Below are 16,630 nucleotides of genomic sequence, written 5' to 3'. Positions count from 1 at the left end.
TTCATCAGTCTCCTGCTTTCCTTTTCAAACATATTCTTAACATATATTCTAAATCGGCTGAAGGATGTAAAACCCCCTGTTTTCCCCCAATAGAAACACTTTGACCACTTGGCAACTCAATTAATTGGTTGTTTTCTGTCTGGGTAAGTAATTATAATTTTTGTTGTTTCCCTCTGTTGTTCACAGTTCTATGTGCCACAATGCTTGCTGACTTCCAATGTAAAATGAGGCAGCTATTTACTGGAAAGTGCTTATGCAGATGCCAGTTCCCTTTGCAGCCTCGTGAAAACAACTGATTGATTGTTGGTGCCCAGATTTCCTTTCTCCCCAGTTCTTCTGGAAGTGTTTTTCTTCTGACGTTCACAGATAGAAACAGCAAAATCCTTTGAGAGGGAAGCTGAACATCAACCAGAGTGGGAAATCCCTTTGAAACAAATGTTCTTGCCCTCACAATCCTCCAGTGCACCCATTTTTCACATAAACTGTCCTTTCCACTGGACAATGAGGCCCAAAATACATTTTCAGCAGGATGAGCCAGCAGAGAGCTGGAAGCAAGAGTTAGACAGGAAAGATTGCTATGAAAAGGCTGAACCTGTACTCAGAATTTTATTCAAGTGTCCTCTTCTACTGTTCTCTAAAAGTCTGGAAGCTGCCCTGCAGCAAATGACTGAAGGGAAAAGTAGAGTTTGTCATGAAAGTAGTTTAAAATAGCCTTGCCTGATAAACAAAAACTGCATCAGCCTTTGTATCAAAGGGAGGACAGACAATAAGCTGTTATGAATCTCACTATTTAAATAGCAAAGAGGAAAAAAAATAAAGAAAAGGTACCGAGTTTTTTGGGTTTTGGTGTTTGGTGGTTTGTTGTTTGTTTGTTTGTGGTTTGGGTTTTTGTTTTGGTTTGGGTTTTTGTTTTGGTTTGGGGTTTTTGGGTTTTGTTGTTGTTGTTTTTTGTGGGGAGTTTTTTGTTTGGTTTGGTTTGGTTTTTTATTTGTTTGTTTGTTTTTTACTTTTATATGGATTGAGGTATTTCCTTACATTTCCTCTTCACTGTGTCTCTGACTTTCTGTTTCCTGCTGGAGCAGCCCAGTCTGACACAGTTCCTCTTTTGACCAAGGCTGCAAGACTTTGAGAGGCCCAAGGAATGTGGCAATGTAAGACTGACCGTGCCAGCTGAGGTCCAAGGGTCAGTAAGTCCAGATCATATTCCATAAGCTTTTTTAAAGGATATGAATGATTCAAGCCTAGAACTCATTTCTGTGCTGATGGTTAACACTTTCTCTGCAAACAGTTAAACTTTATGGAGCATCAGTAATGCATTGCCATTCATCAGAAACCACAGAGTAGATGTGTTGTCACACCCACCTTGGAGCACTGATACAACTTTCAGAGTATTTCAGTTTCGCTGAGCCTGTTGTCAGTGTCACTAGATTTTACTAGCTTGGTTGAAAACAAAGGCATAAAAGGAGAGAGGGAGGCTTATCAGGTAAATTATTTAGTTAAATTCTAGGCAGTATAAATGTTGTATTGTAAGTCTGGCATAAAACAGAGGAGAATAAACACTAACCAAAGAATTAAATGCAAATAGCCCTCTAGGAGGTCCTGTAATTAAATATGTAGCAAAATGACCTTGGTATCAAAAGCATGTGAAATTATTAAATCTAAGAAGAAAACCTAATATTTAGACTAGACCTGCCACCAAAATATGAAAGTACAGAAAGTAATTAGTCTTCTACTGATGAGATTGAGTGGAAAAATGCTTTTCCACAAGGAAAAATATACGACAAATGACACAAGCTTAGTTTAGGAATGGAAGTCAATTAGGATATTTACACAGTGCATTACAGGTCGTTCTTTCTGCTCTCTGAAACCAGACCAGGCTGCATTTGAAAGCTGCCATCTGTGCATAGGAATTCTGTCTTCCTCTCTTCCTTGCTCACTTCCAAAAGGGACGTTTCCTTCTCCTTTCCCTGCTGTGTGACACCAGAGCTGCTCTGCCCTGTGGAACAGTGGGTTCAGATCCCAGCTGTGATCCAGAGCTCACCAGAGATTCTTTTTAACACACATAAAGTACAGGGGATTGTTTCTTCTCCTGGTTTCTGTTTTGGGTCAATATGAGCCAATACTGTTGTGGGAACATCATGTGGTTTCTCAGTTCGGATCCTCAAAGACATAAAACACCTGCTTCACACAGAGCGGTGCTAGCTTTATTGGGTTTTCTTCACAGTCAATGGCAAAAAACAACTGAATGCGCTCTTCTTTTTACAAGTTCCTTTAGTAGAAACCTCTTTATTGATGCCAAATGTAAGTTCAAACAAGTTACCTGAAGCTCAGTAGCTCAACCAATGCGTGGAACAGAAAATGGAAATAGTTCTGTCTGAATTAAAGGTCACAGAAATGGAGGATTTGGCTTCTCTTTCGTGCTGGATGACATAGTGTCATGGTTTGAGATAGCCCCAAAATCCAATTCCCTAGCTCCATTCCCCCTCCCACATCTCAACCCAATGTGAGATGGGTTTTTCCAGACAAAACACAATCAGACTCAGAATGGGGGAAAGGGAATATATTACAATGACTGTACAAATAAATATCATAATACATTATACACACAATCACAACTATCTCTACCACGACATATAGTATTTACAATGGATCAGATCTCTTCTCCCCTCCAAATAAAAGTCCAGGAGGGAAAGAAGGACAGATCCCTTTCAGTCTGAAAGCAGGAGTCTCTTCTAAGGCAGCAGGTCGCCTCATCTCATGCATGCAGCAGTAACTGGATTGTTGTAGCTGGATCTCTGTTCAATACACACAAGGGGGTCTCCAAGCCCCTTGGCCTGTCGTCTCCAAAACGAGGGTCTTTCTCTTCCGTGGACTGCGTAGGAGGGACAAGCTCGCGTCACCACGTCATACCATGAAGCTCAGGGGTCTTCGTGGCAGTCCCTTTCCTCAGGGGATTCAAATTCCCCTTTACAGAGCTCCGTGCTCTGTCTCAAGGCAGCGGGGGGGGTGAAGCCCTCCTCCACATTCCACTCCGTCCCAGTCCAGCTTCCCAGGACACTCTGAGCTTCTCAGCTCCTCTCTCTCTCTCTGGTGCTGCATGTCCAAAACTGCTCTCCAAAATAGGAGTCCATCTCCCTCTTTTTCTCAGAGGGATCAAAGGAGTTTGGGGGGGTCTGGTATCAGTTCTTACCTCCAGAACTCTGTAACTCTGCTGCTGGCTCTCTTTTCCTCGGCTCTCCTTCCAAGAGTCTTCTCTGCGGTGCTGCATGTTGTTCCTGCTGCTCCTCCGGTTCAGGTCTTATCTATCCTGCCTCTGTACCAGTCTCTGGATGCTGCGTCTCTGCTTTCTGCTCTGTCTCTGCTGCCCAGTTTGGAGAAAACATCTCCTGGCTTAACTACAGACACTTAGTCCAGTCTAACACTGTTCCAAGTCTTTGCAGTCCCCCCCAGCCAGGGGCTGGGAGGCCCCAGAGGCCCCGAGGGGCTCAGAGCCCCTTCCTCGTGGCTCTACAACATGGCTACTTCTTCTAACAACCAACTACAACTTCTCTCTTCCAGTGCTTGTGATATGTTTACATTTTTTGCAGGAGCGCCCATTGGACAAAACTTCAAAACTTCCAGGGGTTTCCACCCCTTGGGGGTTACCACTTTCTTAGCCTCTGGGGGGAAAACAAGATCCAAACCACTACACATAGTTAAAGCACTGAACACGGAATTAGAATTGCCTTTGAAAGATTTTTGCAACTAAGCAAATACATCTAATTAGTTTTAGAAATATCTCATTAATGAGTGTAAATAACACAGTGAAAGTAATTAACTTATGCAATGAAAATTGCCCATTGCCAAATATTTGCAATTAGAGTTTTACCCATAAACTTCAGAGGCAGTTATACACCAAAAGAAAAATGAGGGTTGAAATATTATTGAAAGCTCAGACATTTTTTTTATAAGCATCAAATTAAGCCAATCATCACTCATCAAAAAATTATTAATTGCAACTTGCATATCCATGTCCTCAAGGAGTTGAATTCCTTGTAATTTCACAGGCCAAGAGAAGAATGTCTTCGAGAAAAACAGCAGATTTTCCTCAAACAGGTCTGAAACACCCACTACTCATAAAAAATGGAGTTGCCAGAAATTTCAGGAGTGTCTTCCCTCTGCAAAGGGAATCCTACTCATTTCTGAAAGAAATAAGAAATCTTAGGGAAGAAACACCACTCTAGTATTTCTAGAAGATCCTACAGTTTTTGCTTTCTGATCAAGCCATGCCGTAGTTCCAGTTGTGCTGTCAAATCAGCTACAATACTCTTCATGAAAGTACTTAAAAATCCTGAGGACTCCTTTAGTGCTTGGAAAAACATAGTCTAGTTTGTTGTTTGGTTTTTTTTTAATTATAATTTTGAATCATAACTACACTTATGGAAGCAGAAGGAGGAGAAAAATACAGATGAAATTGTCTTAGAGGACTAGATAGAAATACTGAAGAGAAAATAAAGGAAAATAAAAGTTGTCAGACAAAAAAGACTTCTTAGGGATAGAAGAAATATGGCTCCAGGAGGGCAGGCAGGAAGGAGCAAGCTTGCAAAGTGAGGCCTTGTTCTCATCCTCTTTTTATGTATATATATATACTTTTGGGAGAAAAGTGAGGAGGTGAGATCAAGTCCTGTTGCTGCCATCATTACTAGGTTGTCGGCAAGGGGGCAGCACCAGATGTAGCAGAAAAGTGTACAAATAATAAAAATATCAAAAATATAAAAATTAAGAGGAATAGCAACACACTGCTCATTGTCATAGTATTGGTTAAATGCTTGTAATCTAAAATTTCAAAAGCAGAGAGCACATCCCATTCAATGAATGAACCGTTCATTATGTGCTGAAGGCTGCAGATTTTTGCCCAATTACTTTACAAAAGGACCCACTTTTGTCTATTACACTATTCAGGGAACAACTCAAGGGAAGGATGTTTCTGTCCAGTGAAATTTAAGTAGCAAGATTACATCACTGTTACCCAGGTAAAGAAGATGTGATTTAACATTGTATTTATACAGATTTAGATGCAGCATAAATACCAATGCCAATGCAGTGACATGTGCTTGCTACAGAATGATTACTGAAGGAAAATGGAAAATAATCTTTCATAATTATACAGGAATCTCAAGACAGGCGAAACAAGAGCTGAGACTACATCTCTGACCATGTCTGGTGGGATTTTCACCAAAGCAAAGGTTGCCATTTCACAGCAGATCATTTTACTTTTCTCCTTACTCAAATGCATTTCCTAAGTAATTTATATAAATGGAAAAAAAACACTGGAAAACTAACCAACCCCAAACATAATAAAATTTGTCAGAGGATTATTCAAGTATTAGTTAGTGTATTTATCTGGTCTCACTATGCCACCATCATGCCTCTGCTGCTTAACTTCCAGATTAACATTGTCAAAATTAAACACTAAGAATACCTGACAATAAACCCCCAAACTAGCAAATGCTCAAGTTTTTTCTTTAATACCAGCAGTCAGCAAATATTTGAGTGCACAGAAATTAGGTCATGGAACTCTTTGTAAAAACCAATGAATAAACATGGATGAAGAGTGTTATGCTAATTTTCTCCAAGCTTTTTTTTTTTTTTTACACAGTGTGTAATGGTTTGAGAAAGGAATGAAATGGGAAAGTTATCAAGTTTTTCTGACAGACTCGGTTTTGAGGGTTTGTCTTAAAAGTTATGTTTTCCCAAGAAAAAACAACAATAGACTGTGACATAGCATTAAAAAAATCAAGACAGTAAATTAAAATTTTACATAAAATAATCTGTAACATTAAAAAAAAAATTACCCTTCAAAATAATTTTGTTTATTTTTGGCTTTTTTTTTTTTACTTATGATATCTACAACTAGTGGAAATACTGGGAAGCCACTTAAAATATATTTGTAATATTACAAGTTGTCTTGTTATCAAGGAATCTTTGAAGATAATAATTTTCAATATTTCACCCCTGTTACTTATTGCTTGCATTCAGTTCTTTAGATTTTCCTTTATAAATTCCCCTGAAAAATCCTTTTTTTAGCCTCCCCCTTCATGTAAGTGTACTTTGATGTTTTATCCCAAAAGTTTTCAGAAACTTCGGATCCATTTTAACTTTCCAACAATGGCTAATAATAAAGTTATTCTGGATGATAAATATGGGGTTTTTTCTAGTTACAAGAATGATTTTTTAATTATATGGGTCAGAATGTCAAGCAAGTACACTGATAAAAGAAACTTGTGCTTAAAATTGTTTAAGAATTGAATATTTATTTAAATAATATTATGAATAATATTTACACTAAATAAAATATTTAGTATAATGTTAATTTAGATCAGTAGATTTCATCACTAGAAGTATTTTGGGTTTTCATCTACAAAAATATGGCTTATGTGAGGGATATACGGTTTATGATAAGGATTTCGATGTCTATCACCCTCCCAATGTTTCAACCACGTTTAATTCCGTTTTATGGGATTTTGATTTTTTTAGTTATCAGCACTTTTAAAAAGGTGTGTTTTTCTTTCAATCAGAGAAAAGAAATTACCAGGACATTTTCAGCTGTTTTGTTTTCCTACCGTACTTCGTAAGGCTCTCTCTCTCTCTCCCAAGTCCTCCAAAGGATCCATGCCCTCTGCCCTTGCCTCCCCAGCTAAGGGAGGTCCCTGGCTGACACTGTGGCCCTACAATGGTCCAAAGAAACTTCACGAGGTAGAGACACCAGTTTGTCTCAATACAAGCAGATTGTATACAGTTTTTCCAGGTCAGCAAAAGACAAAGGGCTGGAGAAAAAGATATGTGTTAAACTACAATGCAAAACCTGCCCTTTCCTCAGAAAGGGTGAACTTTCACTATGGAATTAATGGGCAAGTACAGAAATAGAAATATGGGAGTTTTTTCTGAGGAATTGTGGGACAAGACGGGAGGGGAAAGGTTCTCATTTTAAAAGAATTTTCAGTACAAAATTAATAAAAAAAAATCACAATCTTAACAATGAATGAGAAAGGCTGATTTTTTTTAAATATCAGATCATAATTCTTTTCCAGCTAAGCATCATCCCATATGTTGTCAAACAATACAAGTTTCCAAGAGTTTCCTCTTTATATTTCTGAAGTTTAAAACTGAAAGAACAGGTTTCAAAGCAAATGTGTATTACTTGAGTTTTGGTTTCCTTAAACCGATGTTTCAAAATTAAAATTTATGGTGAGCCTGAAACATTTAGCTGACTGACAAAAACGTCAAAACCACCCTGCTGTTTCCTCAGCAGCTTTCAATTTCTGTGGTGGAAGAAGTAATTTGAACTGCCATTGGACATAAAATTCAGGCAAAACTTACATATGTCTGTAGTAGTCTTGTAATGAAGATAAAATGAAAAATATATCCACAGATGCCCACACCACAACAGTTTTGCCCTACCAGAAACACTCCAAGTGGTCAATAGACAGTGGCCTCTGTGGCTTAGCAGGGTTTTTCTATACAGTTACAGCAAGCCTGGGTCTCATTGTCCCCATCATACAGTTTTTGTGACGAAATTCATTCCCCTTCAGTAATTAAGGAAGGTACATGGCAAAAGAAATAGAGACAAAAAAAGCTGAAGTGGCATGTCCACAGGTATAAAACTAACCACTGACTGGGAAGAATGGAGACAGAATGTCCTCGCTTGCCTGCCAGGCCACTCTTTAGATATCACAGTAATTCTCCCTCCAACTGTGGCTAATTTCAGGGGCCGGATATTAGATGAAACACACCACTGGTCTGTCAGCCTCATTTCTAAGTGAAGTTTAACATCCTTGGCCTACTGAGTTCAGCAAATATGAAAATGTACAGGGCAGCTTGGAGCATGAGCGAAGAGTGAGACAGGCTTTTGTCTCTTCCATATTTCAAACACATCATTAGAGGTTTAATGACTGACATAATTATGATACAGTGCTTGTGAGATTCCAGATCATTAACCTCCTCTTCCATGTGTAAAATGGAAAAAGTCTGTGGTAACTATTAAAAGAACAATACACAGAAATAATTAATACTTATTAGACAAGCCACACTGAAAATATGCAAACATCAGCAGGTGCTGAGACTGCCTGTGGGTGTGCACAGGGAGCATAGCACAGCTGTGCAAGGCCTTACTGCCATTCCAGTAGAGTGGGATATCCCACCCTGCAGCAGTTGAACATTGGAGGACTTCTGTAGGTCCCCTGAGGTATCTGCCAATCCTAGATGGACACCCACATTTACACAGTCTAGTGCCACTTCCATAGGCTCTGGAATTGCCTCTAGTTGCCTTTTCATGTTGCATACTCATGGTCAAAATCTACCTCTTCTTGCACAGACATGACAAAATCATTTCTCTGGTCCAAATTGTATTGAAAACATTGTTTTACTGACCAAAAGAACTGTTGTCAAGTGGATGAGAAGTAAAGCTGGAGAGGGCCATGTCCCAGAGAGCTCTGGGACAGGACCCTCTCCAGCATTACTTCTCATCCACTCAACAGCAGGAAATAAATAGATTTGATAGAGAAGAAGTCAAGAAGGCATCACTGCCTCTCAGACATTCCACACGAGTAAAGGGGGGGGGGGGGAGAAAATAGAAATTCCTGTGCACTTTCTTGGGTTTTTGAAATATTAACCTCAGACATGTTCTGCCAGCAGTTCCCAGCTAAGTCTCCCAGTGATCACAAATATTTCATCTCACTAAAGTAAGACTTAGTGACTCTAAGTTGGGCATGCCCAGCTGGATCCTTCTGTTTGCTTAAGGGAAGTGTCCAGCTGGATCACCTAGAAATCACATTCAGCTTCAGATTTCTCTTAACTCCAAATTAAAGTTAGTTAGAGAACCTAGTTAATGCAGTCCACGGTCATCATGGGAACAGAGCTGCTGGTCAGCCTGTGCCAGTCTGTTCCAGAGCCTTCAGGCAAGGACTGGGAATGCCTGTTTTCCACACAGTCCTTCACTCTGATTAGTGGATCTGCCACAGCATGGGAGCTCAGTGAACCGGCCAAACATCCTGACAGCAGATCCAAGGAGGCTTAGCTCCTTCAGTCACCTGGCAATTTTGGTTAAAACCACTGTTTTCTGCCCCACTTCTATAGCACTCTTGTCCAGACAGAGAATCAGTTCATTGATCTCCAACATCCCTTTCCTCATCAGGGATACAAAAAACCAATAACAGGAGATAAATAAGGACAAATGAGTTTGGTAAATCTGGACAGCCTTGTTAGTCCTCTTGAAAGTAGCATCTCATAAATGTCAGATAGCAGGAAGGCAGGACCTGCTTAAAGACCACAGAAAAAGACATGTCTCACCCCAGACAAAAAGTTACTTATCCATTACCATACATGCACGTGAATTATTAACATTAATTTGAATACTTTACAGCTTACATTTTGCAAGCCTTAATTCACAATTTAATGACAGGGTTCAGTATTAGTTGTGGCTTCAAGAAAGACCAACACAATTTCTGAAACTGCATATCTGTAAATGGATAATACAAGTGTAATACCACTTCATCTGAGTTCAAGAGTATGTCTGGAGAGTGAATTTCTCAGTCATATCCATGTATGACTCACTCATTTCATGGAGCCCTTTCAGAGCGTGACTCTGAGTTTTATTCTGGAAACACCTTAACCAAAACTGACCATCCACAGGGGCTCCTAATATGCTTCACCTCTTACAGCCTTTCAGTCCAGAGGACCACCTAGGGTTTATCTAAACAAAATACCTTGACTCTGTGTAATGTGAGTGTCAGCCCTAATTGTTCTGCTGTGCAGATCTACTCTTTTGGCTCTACAGTTCATGGTAATATATATATCCTTGTGTTACTTCTGGTCAGTGTAATCTTGGCTTGGCTTGAGCCATATCCATAGTTCTGCAAAACACAGATTGTCAGACTGTCATTGGGTACCTGTCGGAGGCCTTGGTCCTTGGGGGGGAAGAAAGACATGCGACACACACACACTAGGATGAAGAGACACACACGAGGATGAAGAGCCAGAGAGATGTCTGCTTGCTCAGCGCAGCAGGCAGTTTTTTTATTAAGCTCTCCTACTTCTACTTTCCCACACACACAATACATATTCCCACAAAAACACCGGGGAATGCCGCACCTGCACTCAGCCATGCAGCTCAAGGCTGTGTCCATGGGAACTATCTTATTAACTCCACTGCTCCCGTGGAAAACGGCCCAACACTTTATAACATTCCAAAACCCTCAAACTTCAGTTGTGGGGCTGTGACTTCACCCCACATCAGACAGTACTATTCTGCCTATAGATGGTCAATAACTATAGAAAAGTGTCTGATTTTATTGCCTGTCAAGATTAGCAGCTGAAATAGTGCTGCTACAATCAGACCATAATTCTGATGCCCGGTACTACAGAAGGCAGATTCCAAAGATTCTTGACAAGACTACCAACATCAGGCACAGCTGAAAAATGTTTCTGTACTCACTCCAGTATTCCTCTATTGGACTTTTTTTTCCAAACCTTTTTAATGAAAGAGGGTCTTTTTCGGTTTCGTTTCAGCTTTAGGGTAAGTCAGTCCCTTGTATTTTAAATAGCCTATTGGGGACTATACTGAGTTGACCCCAGGCAGCAATTAAGCCTCCACCCCAGTCGCTTACTCAGTCTCTGCCAGAGGAATGGGGAAGAGAATCACAAGGGCAAAAGCAAGAAAAACTCATAGGTTCACACATAAAAACCATCTAATAAATAAAGGGGAGATAAAAGAGGAAAAAGAAAACTGATGCAAAGGTAATAATCTATGACCTCCCACCAGCAAACTGGTGCCCAGTCAGTCTCCAAGCAGTGCCCACTTTGGAAAAAACTCTTTTCCACTTCCTGCAGTTTCTGTGTGGAGCATGATACTGTTTGATATGGAATATGATATCATATGGAAATAATAGGAAATACAGTTGTACTCACTTTAGGCTGGTTTCCCCAGCTGTGCCAAATCTCATCATGTTGCCACACTCCAGCTGCTCATTGAGAGAGTAAAGAGAAGGAAAGAAGGTGGTGATGCTGTACAAACACTGTTCAGCAACAGTAGGTCACCAATATGTTTTCTGTGCTGTTTTGGTTCCAGATTTGAAACATAGCCTGATACAGACTGTTAGAAAGCAAGATCCACCCCAGTCCAGTGTAGTACAAGAATTACATTATTTTTTGTTTTATTTAACACTCTTGAGTGGCACAGAAGTTTTCAACCAGGTGTTTTTAAAATTTTCCCAGAATTTTAATGCCTCAGTGAGAGTGCCATTTGCATCTTTGACTCACCTTTGCTCCCTTTGGCTTTGCCATACACAGGCAGACCATTTCTGTCAATACAGAAACTCACTCTGAGAGTTTGCTGACCCTAGGAGTTCTCAGGCACCTGAACTTTCAAGGAATTTCAGAAGAAGATGACAACAATCACCTGGGGAAGGCAGAGCCTATTTTGAGGGAAGAAAACAGCAGCACCCTTCTGGAAGCATTTTACCATGTCATAAGTCAAAGTTGACTGTGTTGAACACGAGAATCTGTCAGTAAGAGTAAAGGATGACACCAGACGTAAAAGGGTATATTATAAATGATACATGAGATATCTGTCGTGTTGATGTTAAAATTAGAGCTGGTCTTTAACATTTCATAGAGGACAAAGCCATGTATGCTTTTGTAACTGAGTTCCTGCCACTGCACGATAGACAGTGACTGCTTCCTTACATCCCTCATGGAGACATAAGGTGGCACGTAATCATTTTCATAGGTGTTCTTGTCACTCAAGACAGTACAAAGTTTTAAGCCTATTTTTGCCTTCTCTCCTCATTTTTATGAGCTACATAAAGAGAACTGAGAAACTTCTCCACTTCTCAAGAAGTTTTCTATACCAATTTTAATTAGAACATTTGTATTAGTACCAGACAGTCAGAAAAAAGTTCAAGGCCAAAACCACACACTCAACAAGATCAACTAAGAATGTTTACTAAATCCTGCAGACCATCTGCACAAATCTTGTGAAAGATGGTTTCCTAAATCTTGAGTTATTGAATATCAGGGTTGATTTAACTAGAGATATTAGTGGCCAGGTACGATGGCCACTACATAAAGCCCTTCCCTCAAAAGAAGTGTGAATCAGCTTGTCCCTATTAATTGTACACAGGTAGAACTACAGCTCAATTCTGACAGGCTAAATGTGAGAAGTGAACCATTAGCATAAACAATGCATAAAGCAGTAACAAGAGGGTTGTGAGAGTCACAGTTCAGCAGATCTGACTACCTGTGAGGAAGGAAAAAGAAAAAAAGAGGAAAGAGGATATGTTATCTTCTTCATCTCTTTCATGGAGAACGTTGCAGTTCTGTCCCACAAAAATTTTTCAGTGGGAAGCTTTTTTCAACCTGATCTTGTTGCTTCTTAGAATTAAAAAAAATGTTAGTTTCCAAAAATGTTATTTTTAGCACACTGTGAATATTAAATGATCAATGGTTGATGTGATTTTTAAAATAAAATCTACTCTACCTGGCTGCTCCCAGGCTTTCCTGAGTTGAAGAAAGCCTGAGTGTGTTGTGCAGTGTTCAATGTCATCACAAAAACAAGCTACAGTTTGATCAAAATAAATAGTTCCTAAGAACAAGTTAGTTGTGTAATTTGAGCTTTTTAATGTCGATTGTAGCTGGAAACTGCTGTCAACAAATAAAATTCCTTTCTAATGTAGTGTTGGTCAACTTTTCACAGCATAAGGCAGATGTTGTCTTGGCAGATTATTGATTCACACCATGATGCACAGATGCATCCAACACAAATATAATTCAGTCACAAATAAATGCCTGGTAAATAGATGAAATTGAATCCTAAAATATTTTGTTCTTTCAGTAAACTGGCTTTAGTTCTCAACCAGTTTGCACATGTGATTCATGTGTTTCTTATTACTGGATAAAGGACTGAAATGGTTGCATGTAAAACCACATTTGTTCTGGAAAATAGAGCTCTTGGCATAACATGATGTGCCCAAAGTTTAAGCCTTTCAACATGAAGCCCATCTGTTCTAGATAACATAGAACTGAGTAGTGACTAAGATGTTTTTGCACCTTTGAAATCTCTTGGCCAATTCTGAATTGTTTTTGCCAAGAAAGCTGTAGTTTAAAATCTTAAAAGCTTAAAATCAAATATATTTTAAAGTAAACTGAGTTATTCTAAACTGTAAGTTTTCAGTTAAAAAAAATAAAAAGAAATTGCTTTCCTTTTTTAACTATCTTAGGCATTAAACGTAATTTCTTGACATAAATAAGGGTATGAAAGTGAACTTTACGAAAATTACATTTTTTTTAAATCCAAGCTTTTAGCTCTAGCATATTTTTAGCAGTAACAATGTAACCTGCCTCATTTTATAGGTAGGATTTTTTTTAATGAGCCTTTGCTAATAAAACATTTGCTAGTTTTGATGGAACAGAGTCACAGACAAGCCCATTTTAAATAGGAGATTAATCCTTGTTTTTCTTTTTAATTTTCTGTAGTATGACAAGCCAGTTTAATCACAAATTCAATAATGTGTGCCAAGATTTCTATTGCAAAGCTGTAAATGAGCTTCTTTTTGTATCTCCTTGTACTTTCTCTTTTCAAAGGCTCATTGCAAAAAGATTTAATGCTACTAATGACAAATACAAATAAACCCCAAATGTCAGCCAGGGACCTCCCTGGTGTCTCTTTCTCTTGCTTCTAATTAGGGGGCATAAGAAATTTGAGCACAGGGATTTAAAAGCAAACAGAGAAACCACTAGAGAGCAGAGAGCAGACACCGGCACTTTCACTACAAGCTTGCACTGATAGATATTCCTGCAATAACTGTGCAACACTAAACCACCACTGCTCTGCTGCTGCTGCAGAGCAGCGAGTGGCAGCTGTGCTGCATCCCTGGGGCTGCTGAGGGTGTACAGAGTCTAATTAAAAAACTTGTGGGCACCCCTAGCAGGTTACCTGAAGGAGTCAGAGGGAGATAAGCAACACCCAGTGAGCAGCCAGGTAACCTGGCTTGGTCCATCATCAGGCAGGTGTCTGCAGCAGTGATTGATGGTGGCATTCCAGCATGCTGGAGATGCCATGTCACCCATAATGGGTTCAGACTGTCCTCACCACAGTCTGGAGACCCTGATTAAAAAATACCAGGCTTGCTTTCCTCACCCAAGTAAGGCTGCCCTTGGGCACTACAGACAATCATTCAAGCCATGCTTTTGCCAGCTGGATGACAGAGATCATTAGCACAACAAAAAACAGAATACAGGAACTGCCACATCGGATCAGACCAGTGTTTCACTAAGTCCTGCATCACAGCCCTGCCCACAGCCCATTCCACAGGCTTCAGAGGAAGGTGAGAGAAACTACACTGTTGGAATGCTGTGATGTAGGGCTTCCAGAAGGAAAACATGGCTGGTATGTCAACATGTCAACTCCGTCTCTCAACCTGAAAAATAAGGAATGCAGCTCTAGTGTTTAGGGTCACAGCTGCTGAAGCAGAAGGCAGGGAAGGGAGGAGTTTGGACACTACCTCACCTACCCATCACAGGTGCTTAAATTAGGCATTGTGAATGTCCTTCCTTGGTCCCACCATCTATTTTCTCTGCTTGTTGCATGTGATCAGTCATATTTTTCTTCCTCAGAGGAGTGAGATAAGAATAAAATTCTAAAAGATGTTCAAGTTCGCAAACATTTTTACCATTAGGAAAAATAAAGAAAATAAATACCAGAGACAGGGATATGCACCAGGAGATCTCAAAGCACTTCACATAAGATATTGAGAGGCATTTTCTCCATGTCATAAAGAAAGTTAACATTTCTTCCTGGATGCATAGTAAAACTCTTGTTAACTCTAACTGTCCCCCCTTCCCTATAAACGTAGAATCTGTTTTGAAATTCCAGCACTTATTTAGTCCTGGAGACACACAGAATCACAAGTGGTTGGCTTGGGCGCCCATTATGTAGTTTGTGTTCTGTGTTTCTCCACTGTAACTCTTGCTGGTTCCAGTTGTATGAATTACAACAACATCAATTTTCTCACGAGCCCAAATGCAGCAATAAACATTCATAGCACCATGTTCTAAGGTCAAGATTTTAAAACTAGTGGGAATCCAAAAGCCTGATATCAGGAGTTTAAACAGCTGGTTTTCTAAGCGGACAGAATTTGTGCCAATTGATTGAGCCTCCTTCAGGGGCTGAAAGTTGGATATTCAGCAGGGGATCCATCCAAAGTTATGGGTGGGCTTGAAAGACTTGACTTCCCAGATTGTATCTTTCTGGCGCACCAGTGGATAGCAGGCCAAAAAAGCTGCTTTTCATAGTAGATAGAAAGAACAAACTGAATCTCAGAAGGAAACAGCTCCTTTAATTCAAACTACATATTACATACTACATATGTAAATCTCTTAGTTCAGCTTAAAGTTTGGTCCAATCCAGAGCTATCACTTAATGCTAATTGGAATCGGCATGATCTTTTCAGTATTCATGTCCCCAGACAGGAAGATGCTAATGAAAACAAGCTTTGAAATCAGCATTTAGCATGATTTCTGACTAGCAGAAGTGCAATTTTGCTGTTCACCTCAGCATTAACAGCGCAAACAAAAGCCATGTATTATGCCAAAGCCTTAAATCAGAGAGTAAAAAAGCAACACACCAGAGGCAAACCAAATAGACCTCTTCAGAACACACTAAGTTACTAACAGTAAGAATTTTTAAGCAATCTGGTTTTCACCACACTTGTCAGCAGAGATTTAAAGCAGTGGCACAAGATGACTCCCAGCATTAACCTTCCTGCTACTTCTCCCTGCAAGACCCTTGCAGAGTTTCTACCTGCACTCCAGCCTTGCTCAATCCAGCAAAGTCACACAGCAATTTGTTCATGTTGATTTGCAGATATCCCTCACCTGGCTCCGAACAGCTACACACAGGGGAGACCCCACAGACCCCAGCCCTTGCTGGGAAGTGGCTCAGGGACCCTCTTTGATGTGGGACACCCCTCTTGATGTGGAACAACCCCTAGTACCTCATGAAGGTATGTTATGATGTCAGCAGGAAGCCAGCACAGAGGGAAGAGAGGAGATGGGTTTCCCCTTTAGCCTGGGATGTTTAGGAGGGAAGGAAGGAGAGAGGTGTAGGGGGTGAACATTAAACCCTGACCATTTACCACACCTGGCCAGAGTGGAATGGGTTGTGAAATTGAACCTAGAATTCTGGAGAATTCGGGAATGGGATGCTAGATCCTGTCACCCATGGGGATGTCTCAACACTTGTGGGACCTACAGGGATGTTGCCATGGCTGTAGGACTCACAGGAATGTCACAGTAAGTGAGGACCCACGGGTAATGTCACAACAGGTATGGGACCCACAACGGATGTCGCGATAGATGTGAGACCCTTGGGGACCTCACAACACACGAGGGACTCTATGGGGTCGTTGCAATGGGTGTGAAACACAGGCACAATTCCTTAGAATCACTGCCTCCTCCTCAACCCTAAACCAGTGTCTCCAGGGGTTGAACCCAAATCTGTCTGGTTTTTTTTTCCAAAAACTAATGAGAAAAGTCCCAACTGAGAATTCTGGAGAAGTCTCAGTCCGGCTCCTGGCCAAAAAAATCTTTAAAAAGC

General features: G+C 40.2%; 1 long non-coding RNA gene across 1 annotated transcript; it reads right to left on the bottom strand.

Moving 5' to 3' along the window:
- Positions 1 to 591: 591 nt before the first annotated feature.
- LOC116780900 lies at positions 592 to 16,411 on the bottom strand. The gene is made up of 3 exons (XR_004354700.1): positions 15,910 to 16,411; positions 1,831 to 1,996; positions 592 to 667 (listed from the first exon to the last, which is right to left on the bottom strand). It is a non-coding gene; the product is annotated as an uncharacterized LOC116780900 (long non-coding RNA).
- Between the last annotated feature and the right edge of the window lie 219 nt (positions 16,412 to 16,630).

Source organism: Chiroxiphia lanceolata, chromosome Z, assembly GCF_009829145.1.
Source record: "Chiroxiphia lanceolata isolate bChiLan1 chromosome Z, bChiLan1.pri, whole genome shotgun sequence".
NCBI classification, from domain to species: Eukaryota; Metazoa; Chordata; class Aves; order Passeriformes; family Pipridae; genus Chiroxiphia; species Chiroxiphia lanceolata.
This window is presented reverse-complemented; position numbering and strand designations above follow the sequence as displayed.